This window comes from Cyanistes caeruleus, chromosome 2 (assembly GCF_971803275.1).
Source record: "Cyanistes caeruleus chromosome 2, bCyaCae1.hap1.1, whole genome shotgun sequence".
NCBI classification, from domain to species: Eukaryota; Metazoa; Chordata; class Aves; order Passeriformes; family Paridae; genus Cyanistes; species Cyanistes caeruleus.
In genome coordinates, this window is record NC_141702.1 from 45,163,062 (window position 1) to 45,178,916 (window position 15,855).

The window sequence follows — 15,855 nt, forward strand, 5'->3', positions numbered from 1 at the left end:
TACTGATGCAAGTAGGGATAGGGTACATAAATCTCTCTGGCTCCCTCTGTGCCTTGACCTGGTATTTTACTGGATTGGCTGATTCTGGCTAGAAAATCCTGTAGAGAGGGGGTTAATTTGGAGCTGGAGAAGCAGCTCCACTTGGGCAGGAGCTGTGGTGGAGGGCTGCAACTTTGGGTCTGTCAACCAGGGACTGGATGGGGCAGATGCCATTTAAACAATGGCAGCATTGAATAGTCAAGTCTTCAAAATGTAGGTGTTGACAGGGGCTGTCCAGTCCCAGAAAAAAAAATTGTGTTTGCATTTCTATGGGGTGAGTGGCTGGAGGGAAAGGGAGACAGTTGAACCTGGTCCTGCTAGCGGCTGGGCATTTCTCATCTCTGCCTGCTTCACAGCAGGGCCAGGAGCTGAAAAAGCCATCTTGCTCAGAGCCAGGAGCTGGGATTTGAGAGGGGAAAATAGGAATGGATAATATGTGAGCTTTCTTTGGTTGACTGGTTACCTCACTTGTATTTCAACTCAAAAGATTTAAATACATTTTAATAATTATTTTCTGCATTTTCTTTCTGAAGCTTTTATTTCTGTAGTGTGTGTGTTTTCACACACCAAAGCAAAGTAGATGCATTTTAGCATCAGCTGAGAGATCCAAACCAGATACAAAGAAATTGTATTCCAAACCAGCTTTCTGGCTCAAAGAAAGGCGTAAACTTTGTTTTCAAATCGTATCTTGTGAGGGAGGGGTAGAGTAGGAGGTCAGGTTATTTATGTATTAGCATATTCACAGTCCGAAGCAGTTGTCAGTCATGTAAAATAAGTCTTCAAAGAAATATCCATCAGAGAATAGTTGTCTAGGAGCTGCATTGAAAGGTAATCTTGTGCTCAGCTGTGGTGAAGTTCAGCTCCATGAGAATTAGGCAGATCACAGTGAACTTTGCTGGGAGTGAATGCTTCATGTCTCTGCTCCAAAAATGTTCTGGCCTGGAATTCCATAAACGTACATTTGGAGAAAGCACAGTGGTCAGAGCAGGCTTCTTCACAAGAACAATATGTTTTTGGCTTAGTAAGTGCTTACTCTATTCTTTTGCAAGTTCTTGTTTTGATTTATATCCTGCATGTTTTTGTTTGTCTTCTCAGATGAAATTGTATATATCTCTTTTTGATTAATGCTTTGGATCTAGCTCTGCAGGGCAGCAGACAAAAACACATAGTGGTCCCAAAAAATTGATTTACCAGTTAATTTACTTGAGATCTGGGTTCTTTTGCACTGAGTTATGCAAAATTGCAACAACAGGTTTTATTGGTATTTGAATCAAGGGTTGTATTTTATGGTTGGATATCAAGGAAAGCAGACAAAAGATGTAGGTCAAAACAGTATGATTAAAAATACAGACCAAGAAATGGCATCCAGCAATAGTTCAGTTTCCTGCTGCTAATGTATGCTAGCACAATTTAACAGCTAGTTACTTGAGCCTGCTGGAAAGACTTTGTCCCAGTATAACAGACGTTCAGTTTGAGCATGTGTGTTACAATCTTCTAACTAGCAAAGCTGGAGGTTGGACATAGCCATAAATCCGGTGTATTCTGGGAATAGAAGCTGGCAAAAACAGTCAGAGCTAAATAATCAGGGCAGGATCTTGCTGGGATTTGGATACTGGCTAACATAACTAAGTGCAGATGTTTATGTGGACTGAAATACATTCCCAGAATAAGAATATTGTACAAACACATGATGATTTTATAGCAGGAAAAAAAGCCAAGGAAGTGAGGATAATAAAACAAACACTCTTATTTTTGATGCAGCACGTTCTGTTTTGCTCTGCTTTCCTGAAGTGGCCAAGGCTGCCTCTACTGTGTCCCCTGCTGGAGCTTGTTGAAACTTCTGAAAGTTGCTTGGGTTGTGGCTCTGGTGCTTACCTGAAAGTCTCCATGGGCTCTCATGTGGGTGGCCACAGTCTGTCTTAGATAAGTGGAGAGAATCAAGTGTTTATGAAAGTGTTTCTTGGAGGGAACAGCTGAAACAGGTCAGATGAATCTTATCCCAAATGCCTGGTCATTCATTTTGCAGTCATATATGGGTTATTTTTATCTGAACTCCACTGGCTACATAGTGGCATAATTTCTTTTCTCTTGGTTCCTTCTTATTTATACAGCTGAAGAACTGCCTACTCTTTATTTTCCTTAACAATTTTTAATTTAGCTGGTGTTTCTTGCTTTAGTTTGGGCTTTCCAGCCCTGACTTTGGGGTTAGCTGCACTAGTGCTTTTTTCTTTTTTTTTGGTTGCACTTGTGTCAACTGTTCAATTTTGAGACCTGAGTACACTCATGGGAGCCAAGAATACCAGCTTTTTCATTGTGTGTTTACCACAGAATTATGGATGGAATGGAACGTCAAAACATAAACTAAATGCATTTTATATTGTATATTGTAAGCAAAACTTTAGATCTCTCTGGCAGGTCAAGTGTGTCTTTAGAGCAAAGAGGAAGCAGCTTCAAACATAATTCTGCAATGTATAAACAGAGTGGTTACATAGGAGACTTTCCTTGGCAACGATGAGATGAAAGCTAAGCTGATGTATCCAGGTTTGGCATTACACTTCAAGGTAGCTGTAGACTGCTTGGAGAATATGTGGAAGAAGAACAAAGGTGAAGAACACTTGACTAAGACACTTGAGACAAAAAAGAAAGGAACTGGACTTACATTTCCACTCTGTTTTCTCTAGGTTATAAATCTTGAGAAACATGTGACTTTGCTGTGAAGGCGAAGGGAATGAAGTTTGCGCTTATGAATAGGACATAAAATAGTGGACTAAAATTCAAGCTTTCCAAAGAATAGTGTAAGCTAAACACCGACATCTAGGCTAGGAGGTGGTTGACCATCTGTAATGGCCATCCATTTTTAAGAACAGGATAAAAAAATACCTTTAGGGAACAGATTTACTTTTTCCTGCCGAAGAGCAGTGAAAGTAGTAGACAGATCATAAAACCTGTCCTGATCTTAACACTTTAGGGCTCTGAAGTGTTACAGTAGTTTGCCATGTTTTGCTTTTGCTTTTGTTTTAGGGGGCCTTTTTTAATGGCCCAGTTTTTTACCTGTGGTTTTAATTTTCATGCATTCATTTCACTCAAATAGATAAAAATTATGTGGAGTATGCTTCTTGTAAGTATATTTATCATAGAACCTTAGAATGCCTCAGGACGTAAGTGAGCCATAAGAAGCAAGGATTCTAATTCTCTGCTCCTTGCAGGGCTACCTAAAGCTAAACCAAAGAGCATCATCCAGATGCTCCTTGAACTCAGGCAGGTTTGGTGCCATGACCATTTCCCTGTGAGCTCGGTCCAGTGACAGACCACCCTCTGGCTGAAGATTCTTTTCCTGGTGACCAGTGTTGATACATGAGAACTAAAAACCCATTCTCCTCCAGAAGGTTTCTCAGCTCCCTCTTCTGTGATACAGGCATACTAGGAAGGTGACAATTGTGAAGGATGCTTTTCAAGGAATTCCACTGCATAGCTGTGCAATATAATATGTGTTTATAGGATTGACAAGTGTCAAAAGATGGACTTTTTAAAGACGTTGACACAAAAAAATAAGAGGTGGAAGACAAGAATTTGCCAGAAAAATCTTCAAATTAAATAAACTCTGCTGTTTTAATATTATCTTTTCATATCATTAAACTTGCTTACTTATAAATTCACCATCTGAGCTGTGTTGAGCCTGATGAATGTTTGGATTATTCCAGTTTGTGTGTAGCATCCTGTTGAACATTTTTTCCCCTTACTGTTCTGCTGGAATTCCAAAGGTTGCATCGTATTTTCAGAAAAGAAAGGAAGGTAATACTGAAGAAAAGCTTACATGCAGGTAGATAAAACACACACTGGTTTAAAAAAACCTCTTAGATCTTTGCCAAGAAGGAACTGAAAATTAAAACCAGAGAAAGTAATGTGTTTTTTGAAACTTGGGCCTGTAAAGACAGAATAAGAGAGGTCACAATGCTGTTTTCACTGTAGTTACACAGCATAACCCTTCTGTCATCTGAGTAGTACTGTGGACTTGGTTCTGCAGCAGCATTTATTTATGTGACAACTCCCAGTTAAATTCAAAGCCTAATATTTTTTTTTGTATTTACCACATTAGATTTTTTTTTTTTTTAACATATGTTCCTTTTGCATGTGGCAGAAGCAAATGTCCTTGTTATTCAGGCCGCTGTCATGCAGAGGGAGTTAGAGAGCTGGGAATAACCTGGAGAAGGGAGCACACTATAGTGCTGCTGCTGCTCCAGGTAAGGCTCCCGCTGACTGCCAGGACCCAGGAGATTTCATTGGCCCAGCAGCTTGCACTGTGTACATTTTAAAATAAAACAAATATGAAACTCCTTCCTGAAAACAGGCATGAAAATTTGCAGTTCTCTTTCACGAGATGAAAATTTTCTCTTCTTCTATTTCCTGAAAAGATGGGAATCTATGACAAACCAGATAGGCTGAGCCAAGGTTGTCTTAATTCCCTGATTTTCTTATGCTGTTGCAGTACATCTGTGTTGCAGGTTAGTTTTATTTTCAGTTTTTAAGTGGGTTTCAAATTTTTAGGTTCAGTGGTCTGAATTCTGCCATTTTACTTGCATGAACTGTTTGGTCTTTTTGTACCCATAATACTTCTCCTGGGTCAACTTAAGAAAAGTACACTTCATAAATAAGTCTAATTGCAAAGTGGCCTTTCATGGCTGATGAGCACTTGTTTTGGTGTTACTCTCCAATGCTAATGATGATATATATGCTCTTTAAGTTTCCTATTATGTCATGCTGCTATTGTTTATGAATGTGTGATTTGCTGGTTATTTCTGATTTTATTCAAGTTGCTTTTTTTTTGCAGACAGTATTACTCAGCTAATCCAGGGTAAATATTTGCATATCCTAAGATGGAAGAGATTTGTGCACACAGCAGTGTTATTGGACAGTTTTATCCCCTTTATCAGGACGGAACCAAACCTAGGATCTATCATGCATACATCTAACACAGCAGCTGTTCATGAAAAACAGTGTGTCAGCAATGGGTTTTTCCCACCCAAATAAAAATCTATTAACATTGAGGGTAATTTGTCTCTAGACTTTCACTCTCATCTGTCTACTTACAATCAGAGCTAGCTGCTCAGCAAGATTCACTGTTGGGACTGAAATTCCTTTTTCCTCAATGGGTTGGAAATAATATTTGTAGAGCACTTGGGAAGAAAACCTTTGAGATTACTCTCAGGCTAGTATTCTTCATGCAGTGGGAATGCAATGGCTCTCTAGCTAACGGAGGAAGAAGATTCAGAAATGCAGAAGTAGCAGTCTCTCTCTTATATACGTAAGCAGAAGCAATTCAGTCACATCAAGGAGGAGCACAGCAATGCGGTTCAGAGGGCTGCAAGGTTTTCAGTGGCAAGGAAAAGTTCCTGACAGGAAAGAAAAATCCAGCTAATGTAGTGATGCAGGAAGATCACTGATTTACACCCAGTACTTATAGTGTGTCACCTACACTCTCTGAAAGTAGTTTTCTCCAGGTAAGATGAGCATCCTTTGAACAGTGAAGTGTAATTATGAAGCATTTAAAAAAGTAAACAGAGGAAGATCAAATTCGATGTAGGAAGTCTACAGGTTTATAAGTAACCACCTAGGCTGTGTACATGTGTCTTTCAGTTCTTCTACCAGACTGATTTTACTAGAAAGGAAATGTTGCAATGATAAACATTATTTAGGGCGTTAATGAGCTCCCTGTGTAGGTGCTTGGATTTGAGGAGGTCTGGGATGAGAAGGAGAAAGCTTGGAGAGACTTTTTCTTTATTATCACTGTGATGATGTTTTGATAGAGTAGGACACTATTAGTGACTGAGACACCTCAATGAAGCCTGCACACTTGGGGAGTATTTGTTTAAGCATCACCTTTTGAAAATAGTTTTGAATACTTCTTTATTCTATCCAATTTTTTCAATAATTTTATTTTATCAGTGCTATGTGTCATTGACAGTGAATAAACTTTTGGAATTATATATAATTGATAGCTACAGTTTTTTCTCTTTTGTGTTTCATTTTGTTACTAAATTTGCTACTGAACAGTTTATATGCTTTCTATATGACTAAGAAAAATAATTGATATGTTCTTAACTCCAATTTTCCAGCCTATTTCTCATAGAATGAATGTAGCCTGATGAGAAATATCCTGATGTGGTTCAAGACAATTGGGAAAAATTAAGAAGTGCTTTAGACAGGAATTCAGATATTTTTAATACTGATGTGCTTCCCTGTTCAAGTGTTTTAAAAAGAAATTGAAGAATTATCAGATTTCCCTTAAAACCACAGTCCCACAGATAATGCATTTGTTTATATGTATTTTCTGAGAATGGTCAACAGTGCAAACATTGCCATCCTTGGTTTTTATGCTTGAGAAATTCAGAGTGTGGCTTTTAAAGTCAGCAGGAATCCTGGAAATCTGGTGTTCAAATTCCAGAGTCTGAAGCTCTGAATCTGCAGTGGTTGCTCCTCTGGACTTCTGGTGTCTTGGACTGCAGAAACAGGCAGTTCAGAAGGATATTTGTGGGATCAACTTGATGGAGAAGCCAAGATATTGTCTCAGTAATGCCAAAGCCTGAAACTCACCCTTCCAATTTTCTGCAACAATATTGTTTAAAATAATTCTGTGGGTGGTCTCTTTCTGGATAAACTAAGAGAAGGTGGCTCTTGTTTAAATACTTATGCTGAAGTTTCTCTAGGAGTGTCTGGATTTTCACTCTAACCTGTCTATTAATGATCAGAATTAGCTGTTCAGCAAGATTTACTATTGGGACTGGGTATCTAGGAGTATCTGCTTGTGGTTATTCTCAAGTTCTCTTTCCTTTTGAAGAAAGGGAAGGAGTTGTTTACGTAGAATTACTCGTGTGAGTGGTACTCAGCAAGCAAAGCAGCATTCCTGTTGCAGAGTGTTTAAAACCTAAGATTTAACCCATGATGTTACAGAGTGGAAACAGTGTGGGACTGTAGCAGTTCACAGAATTGTCTTTGGGAAAGTACAACCTCTCTCTCCTGGGAACTAGGTAGGTCCTTGCAGGTGAGGAGTGGGCTGCCCAGGGTGGAGGAATGAAAAGATGCTGTGACTTGTCCTCCCTGTCTCCTTTCTCCACCAAAAATCTCTAGTGGACGTACCTGTGGATTGGCACAGGGGAGGAAGGCACAGCCCTTGGCTGGAGTGGCACTGCCCAACCAGTGACAATCAACTGGGAACAGTGCTAAGAAAAGTAGATTTACCTGGGACAGGTAAGGGGTCTGTAGCCTTTAGTTAGTGGTCTAACCAAGCTGTGGCTGGTCTAACTGATGGTGCTGGTGCAGTCATTTTTCACTCCTTAGCCCAAAGGGGTCCCATGACAGGGAGACAAAGCAGCACTGCCCCAGAAGTACGGTGTTATCAGGGCAGGAAGAGCAGAGTTAAACTCTCTGTTTCAAATGCAGCCTCTTGAACCTGCCACATTTCTTTTATATGACCAGGATAGATGATCCATGATCTTGGATACAATGGGCTAATAATATACAGAGAAGGGAGCAAGACTATAACATTACAAAGTTTACCTGAGCCACTCTGTGGAATAGACCCTTATTAGTTTTAAAAGCAACTCAGATGTGCTCTGGATCATTTTGATCTTCAGTATCTGGTTATCTAATATTTGAGGAGCAGTTTCATCTTACCATCATAAGTGTCATTCATCTTCAGTCTAGATCTGAGTGTCATAGATGAAACAACAGAATGATTAGACAAGACATTAAAAACAAAGTTGAAACAAAGCATGGAACAGAAACACAGATGGCCCTTTATGATGAAACTATGAGATAAAAATTGTATTACTTGTAGTTCCAGTAAACCCCAAAGAGTTTTGCTGAACTTCAGCAAATTCTATCTTACCTGTTAGGATCATTGCATATATATATAAGCAATACTCACCAATACTGGATAAGGAAGAATCTGCTGATACTTATGTAGACTCTCAAAGATCTCTGGAAAAGAAGTAGTAGAAAAAGTGCTGCTGTTTGTTATGGTTTGGCCTTTTTTGACAAAAAGCAGACAACCAACTAACCAACCAATACCCCTGTGTTAAATATACCCATCAAAGACCTGAGAAAAGGAAAGAAAATATGACAAAACTTACAGGACCACAGAAGCTTCGGCTCTTCAAGGATGAAGCCATATCGGTATCCTTCAAAGCATTGAGCAAGCCTGAGATGATGTAAAGAAGAAGGAGAAAACAGTTTTCTTCTAAAAATGTGTGTTATGATGCCAACAGACTCTTCAACACTGATATCAGGCCAGACTCAGCCATCCCCAGGACACCCTTGTTTCAGAAGCTGGCGATAGCAGCATTGTGTCAGAATCAGATACCAGAGGAGTGATAACCCTGAAATAGTAACATACTTTAAGTTGTCATGGTATGTGAAGATTCGGGAGGTGTGTGTGTGTGAGAAGAATGTTGTACATGCCTGAGCAGGACTCTGTTCAGGCAGAAGGATTTGTTAGCTGATGTCCTTTCCTAGAGGATAGGCAGTCCTCCAAGGACTGTGGAGGTGCCTTGACCTCCAGCAGCTGTTTGTCTTTTGGGGTCTGGAAGAAGGTCCTTTCTTAAAAGAGATATGAAAATAATAAAAATCCATACAACATGGGTTTCCCCTGCCATCATATTCCATTCTCTGACATACTTCTGCTTCTGGATAAAAAAACCTCAGGGAATTCAATCATGGTGTGGACGAAAATTAAAGGGCACCGACAGCATTGCTTTCAGACATCTTGCACTCATGTTGCTTAAAGTGTTGATGTTTTCCAGCTAGTCTGATTATGGGTTTTTTGCAGAGTCCTACCACAAGGACAATGGCTTCACTTTGCCCTGGCACAAAACTGAAACCAAGGAGCTGAAACCTCAGTTCCAGCTTCTGCGTTCTCACTCTGATATTGACTATAACCTCAAGAATATCACTAACTCACTGATGAGATTTGACCTCTTTTCCCTGGTAACTGAAATGTGCTTCCCAATGGTAAAGGAAAAAAAATAAAAATAAAAAAGTTAAAGAAAAAAAGGTCTTTAAAAGCATGGAAGAAAGTTCCATTTATTACGAGTCAGTGTTTTGCATCACAGAAAATAAGACTGTTATTTTTGCTCTTGACAGGAAGCAGCAGAAAGGCTCAATTCACACCCACTAAGCTCTAGTAAGTGCTCACATTCATATTTTCAGTATCTTGGTTTTGAGGATGTGCCTTTGTTCTCTCAGCTCTCACTAGCATTTTTTGTGCATTTTCTCGAGTTTTCCTGCCTTATTTTGGTGTCTCCCTGAGCTGTGGTCCTTCCACTAGAGGTCGGCTGCAGCACACCATCACCCAGGAACTTGCCAACCTCCACAGTTCTCAGGATACCAGCAGGAAAACTCTCAGTTTCATTTTTATTGTCATCCAAAAGGCAAAACCAAATTAAAATCTCCACCGTGTGCCCAGGGTTCAAAAGAGCTGGGTAGCTGTTAAATAGAAAAAACAGACTGCTTTTGAATGCATGACTTGCCTTACAAACTGCACCTTGAATGAGCACAGGTGATCAGCTGAAAAGGACAAAGGTTTGATTGCATAAACTGGTCTGTAAGACTTTCCTCAAATTAGCATTTGAGCTATCAGAGATAAGCTCAGGCAGACAGGTTTACCCAACTAGGCAATGATGTACATTGCCTTCATTGTAGGCTGGCTTAGTTTGTGGCTTCTTTGTTTTTCAACAGGACTTTCAAAGTACACATTCTGTGCTAATGTTTTTCTTACCAAAGCCATTGAAAAGAAATTTCCTATTAACTTCTGTTAATATGAAAGATGTTAAATGAAAGATGGTGGTTTTGAAAACCCTGGTTTTCTATTTGGAGGTGCCAGAAATAACAGCAGGGAGTTTCATTGAGTCTGCTGGAAAAGAAAAGAAACACAGGACCAGAATGTCTGCTTTGTCCCTTTACCACTCCACTTATTTTCATCTCTTTTTTTGGGGGTGGGTAATAATATGCACTATTGCTTTACTCTAGGATTTAATATCTAGCTTAGGAAATTTATATCAGTACCATCTCCTTTTGTGCTCTAGGTTCTGTAAAACTTCAGAAGCATCTTCTGCAAGCAGCAGACAATGAGAATATTTCTAGTTTATGATGCAGAGGTTTCTCAGTCAAAGAGCTGGGACATGCTAGATACAGCCAGGACTTTGGAAAAGAGAGACTACAGGATTCCTTATTTAAAGGTAATTATGAGCAACTTTCCTTTTTCAGTTGTGTTAGTCCTAACTAGTGTTCAGGATATACCAAGATACATTTCAGCGAATCTAAAGTTTAAAGTCTAAAATGTTTCTTCTGACAAACGGAGGGATGATTTTTTACGTAATTCAGGCCTCATCAAACTACAATGCTTCTGTATAGTCAAGAATCTCTATTCATATCTGCTGAAAATACAAACTGAATGTGCTGCTTTTGCTTTACTATATATTGTCTCCCATATAAAAACATGTAGCAATATTCATAAGTTTTGTGGTTACTTTTATGTCAACCAGATTAATCCTAAAGTAGATCCCTGGCAGCAAAAGCTTTTGATGAAACTGCAACAACAGAAAATAGGAGATAAACCGATGGACCTTCATTCTAAATTTGTAGAGGTAATATAAGTGAATTAAGTGATTTCATTTGAAGTTACTTTAATTTATTTATTGGACACTTCCAGGCAAATTGAAATCTCTAGAGAAAGGTTGCCTCAAGTTTATGTATCATGTACTTATGCTTGAATTCCTTAAAGATCCATTATTAAGGTGCTACAGAGATTTTTTTCCCTCTCTTTCTCAGTTCAGCAGTTTCAAAAGGCAGCTCAAACACTTGCATAAATATTCAAAAGCTCTGAAGTTCACCCAAGTCGAGTCAAAATCAGCCCTGGAGTTTGTGTCAAAGGGATTGCTCAGAACAGCTCTTTTTGTAATGTGACCAAGGTTCAGACCTGTGCTCAAAAGACAAGGACAGATGCTCTAAGAATAAGGTACAAGTCGGCGGGGCACAATGTGCCCCAGGGAGTGGCTACTGTCTCTATTTTGGCTCTAGCCTCCCAGGTTCTCTTGACTATGGTGATACAAGGCTATTTTGGGACATTTGGAGGATGTGTTACCTGCCACCAACCTCCCTGGAAAAATGGCAATGTGTCTTCACAGATCAGGTGTCTTTTGCATCCACAGGAAGCCTGAGGCACCTCTAACACCTCTCATTCATTTGTCCCAATTGCATCTGATTCACTGTGTGTACCCTCCAGGGCTGACCTGCACCTGCCCAGCGAGAGCTGCTCATTCACCCCTGTTGTGGATGCTTGAAGCAGCTGCAGGGTGTGACAGGCTGATCAAGTGTGCTGGGGTCTTGCCACATTTTCCCAGTGAAATTGGAGCAGGTCTGGTATCCTCATCTGTAAAACCGGCGTAACAGGAATGTTCTGCCTCCAAAACAAGAGGAAAACTAATGCAGTTCTGCTACTATAGACCTGGATCTATATAAATATCCAGGGGCACTGATACGGTGTCAGAGCATGAGGTTACTGCCTCTCATCCCCTGGGTGAGCCTGAAGCACTATGAAAATAAGAATACCTTGTAGGTCATCTCCCAGTTTTACAGAAAACAAATACCTTTTCTGAAGCTGTGGAGGGGTTTTGCCCCTGTGTGCCCTTTTCTATCAATAATCACATTCCTGACAAATAGAAAGTCCTTGGCGTGGTGTCTCTTTCTTCTTTTATTGCTCATGTGGTGTCTCCAGCTCATGTGAGGCTGTTTCATCCTGGAAATGTTGCTGAGCTACCGAGTTTTCTGTTCCCAAAGAACCACTGCTGCAGTCCATCCAAATGTCTGTGCTCAGGCTTGAAGATCCCTGCTGTCTAGAGGGGGAGTAGTGGTCTTGTGGAAGAGCTACAGATGATGTTGCAGATGTGTTTGAGTTGTGGGCAAGCCTTCCTTTGGGACTCTTGCTGTCTGGTAGCTGTTTAGCAGAGAAGCACTAAAGGATTAGAAATTGTTGACTCCCAACCAGTAAGAAAGAGATTAAAGTAAATACTTGGGAAATTAATGGAAATGTAATTTCCTTAGAGTTTGATATTTAATTTATGTTTTTATTAAAGGCTTCTTGGTCCCCTGCCCCCTCCCTTTTTAATTTTTTTTTCTCCTGTTTTAAGCAAGGTTCCATTTGTTCAAAATAAATGACAAACACTCTTATGAAATTCCTATTCTTAATATCCTTGGAATTCCTGTAATGCTTTGCTAGAAGTTGTATCAAGAAAATTTTATGGATACTAATAATTGCTAAAACATGACTATGTTTTTGAAATTATACTTCTCACAGAAATGGCAATTAAAAAAACTCCTGCAAGGTGAGATGTGTGTTTTTAAAATTACTTTAGTACTGCTATTAATTTTATTTAACCTAGTATTTGGCAGTACTCTGTATATTAATATTCTCACTGGTTCCTATATAACATTTATTGTGGGTCTCACAAAACATTTGAGAGAGGACTTGTCTTAAATTGCAGAACTCAGAAACTGGAATTCATTTACAGATGAATTTGGCTTTACAATATTTTAACTAATGTAATGGATTTGATTTTGATGATACTCTTAGAAAGATTAGATGCTTATGGCCTTCAAAAAAAAATTAGGACTGAAATTAGTTTTCTTTTATGATTCCTGTTTTCAGATCTTTTCCCCTTGCCAGATACTTCACAAAGAAACCATTCTTTCAAATCTTGCTACAGCAGGTAGTTTCTCTGGAAAGCTTGGGTACAAGCCATCATTACTAACAGAAGTAAAACTGGCTTTGCTGCTAGCTGTGCTAGCTGAGATAATGAAAAAAAAAAAAAAAAAAAAAAAAAAAAAGCTCATTCTTCTTGTTTTTTCTATAGTGATTTACTCACCAAATATGGTATGTTTGATTTTGATCATCACTCCTTAAGGATGAGGGGTAACAGGAAATGAAAGAGGTAGTCCCTCTCCTCCATAAATCTTTGGAAAAAACATTTCCATATTCTTTCCAATCTGGTGTATTTCCTCCATATGCTCTAACAGGCAAATCCATTCTACATTTTCACCTTGGAGAGGGGGCAGCAGAGAACTTTCTCAAATAAAGGAGAAGCAGTTAGATGCTGTGCTGCAGAGGCCAGAGGCTCTAAATTGATCTTGACTCACTGTGGGATGGGGTCTGGCGTGCTGACTCATTGCCCTTGTGAATCTTTTGTCTGTATTTGGTGTGAGAGTGATGGAGGATCTCCAGCAACACATGGCAGCAGTGTTTGAAACACATCCTGTGTGGTCAAATTCTACCAGTTCTTTTCACACTGCTGGACAGCAGAGCTACATCGTGGCTGGGAGGAGTTCCACCAGACACTTAGAAGGGTAGAAATTATGTACCATGGACAATTAACACATTTAGCAAGTATTTGTCAGCTTTGATAGAAGGCTTCTGTAGCAGATTTGTTCGGACATCAGCCTTCCCCTTTTTCAAAATTCAGTCTCCTGCTACTGCTGCTAAGCAGGAGCTGCCCAGCTGCAGAGCATGGTGGAGTGCCAAAGTGTCCTCTGCTCCTTGGGCTCACCAGCTCCAGTACAGCACAAGCAGTGTGAGGCTGCACCTCTGCAAAAACAACATGGGGACGTGCCTGTAGCAGGGCTCAGGTGTGGATTTGGCCACAAGAAGTGCACCCTAGTATTTACTGAAGGGTAGTGGTCTTAGGGAATGGGTCAGTGCGTGTGTATGGTGGGGAGAGGAGGAAGGACGAGGGCATGCCCTGGTTGTCAGAAGCCATCAGGCAGCTGAGCACCTGGGGACCTGAGAGTAAATGCCTGCTTCATGCAGGGGCAGTTGTGATAGCAAGTTCCTCCTCGAAAGGAGGAAGTGGCATCTGTGGACATTGCCTCACAGAAGCTGCAAAAAATCTCCACATGTTTTAGGGGGGGTGGGGGAGATGGAAAGCCCAAATGGTCTCACTGTGGGGGTAGTGAATGACAAGTAGGACCTGGTATCTGGGGAAGTGACAGTATCTGTGTGGCAAGCTCTATGACTAATCCTCCGAATGTAAAGCTATCCCTTCAATGCAGATGGTCTTTGGTTCCTTACTTCTTTATTGTCCTTTGGACTGAGAAGCCCTTCACAGCTGCTGCACTTTGCACAGAAGGGTTACATCCCAGAAGTTTTTGTATCTACAGCCCAATGTTCGATTTGGCTCCCTCTACCCATGCCTGCTCCAGTGGGCCCTGGTGGCAAGGTAAGAAAAAACTGAAAAATCTCCTCACTTTGCTGCTGTTTTTTGAAGAGGAAAGGTCTCAGCTACTGGTGCTGATGCAGCCCTAATATTAATGAGAAGGTCTTATGCCCATGCACTTGGCCAGGATCAAGCATGACAGTAATACAGGAGCAGGGGAAAGGGAACAGAGAGAGAGAGCATTTAGTCTCATGTATTCCTTCTTTCCCGCTGATCAATCTGTCCCAAGCTTGTTACCAACTCTGCGTTAAAAAACATTACCACATTTTTTGTCAGGAAAATTTCCCACCTGCAAAAAAGTACTGAAGGTCTTCCTACCTCAGGCTGACCCAGACCAGGAAATATTCAATTCAGGAAAAAAACCTCCAAACATTAGGTTAGTTCATGCAAGCAACATGAAAATAAATTAAAAAAAAAAAAAAAAAAAGGAAAGAAAACAGGTTTTCATTGTACATCTTTTGTCAAGTGCACTAAGTCCACAGCTGGGTTGGGAAAGAGTTTGAGGGCAATGCAAGGAATGTGATGGATTAAAATTTTAAAACAGTCTAGTCATCAAGGTTACTGAAAAACTAGAATTAGTTCCGCCACAAAGAAAAAAAAAATAAAAAAGGTGCTGTCCAGCACAACTTCATATAAATAAAATAAAAAATAAAATACACCTTCAGCTGGTCGCCAAAAATGTGCCATCACTTTTTTTCTCATGTCACTCACATTTTTCAGACAGCATTGTCTGTTGTTTTGAATTGGAAATTTTAAATGGAAATGCTTCATCCCATGCTTAGTCCATATACTTACTGTGATATTTAACAGAGATGTACAATTAATGCTATTGATTCAGAAAAATATATTTTAATACTATTTGACCTCATGCTATTTTAAGTAATAGAGGCAGAAGGACCTAGAGATTCTCAAATTTAAGAAATTAGACCTTTAGAGTCAATGAGAACAGAATGAGTGAGGATGATCATACTGAGTAAGACAGAGAAATTGGTTCACAGTTAATCTGTCATTACAAGGATTATGTAAAGAATTCATTGCTTGACAGTTTGTCATCAAGATTTGCTTGGCTTGAAGGAATTCTTGGAGACAATACACTCATGTCAACTTGCAAATTTACAGAACTGCCAACGTAGTCCTAAGTTTATCTGTGACACTTCTAATAGAAGCTTCGTTAGAATGTCTCATGTTGAGCAAGACAAATTTGACAAGCACCCATTTGTAAAGATACATTAACAGGATTTTCTGTAATCAGAAAAACCAAACCCAAGATTAATGCTATAAAACCCTTAGCACACTGAAAATAATTCCAATTTATGCCATCCAAATAAATTTGATTAAAGATGTAAGAATTTTTCTTATCTACTTGATTGTCTGAGACAACGAAATGGATAATGCCAAGTAAATCACCGTCCATAATGATCTAAAATTAATAAATAGTGCATAACTCACAGTGGTCTTCTCATTTACACAGATACTAATGCCAGTTTAATTCCACTGATACTTAGTGGAACAATTCCTGACGCTTGTGAGAAGGCCTTGGAATTGATACCAAGGC

General features: G+C 39.7%; 1 protein-coding gene across 1 annotated transcript in view; it reads right to left on the reverse strand.

Annotated features, from left to right (window-relative positions):
- The window catches only part of SESN1 (sestrin 1), a 112,566-nt gene extending 102,991 nt beyond the window's left edge, over nucleotides 1–9,575 (reverse strand). Inside the window, exons 1-2 of the mRNA XM_086876744.1 lie at nucleotides 8,169–9,575; nucleotides 7,964–8,016 (exon numbers count right to left, since the gene is read on the reverse strand). The gene's annotated coding sequence lies outside the window, so the exon portion shown is untranslated. The remainder of the gene's footprint in view (nucleotides 1–7,963; nucleotides 8,017–8,168) is intronic.
- Nucleotides 9,576–15,855: the final 6,280 nt, after the last annotated feature.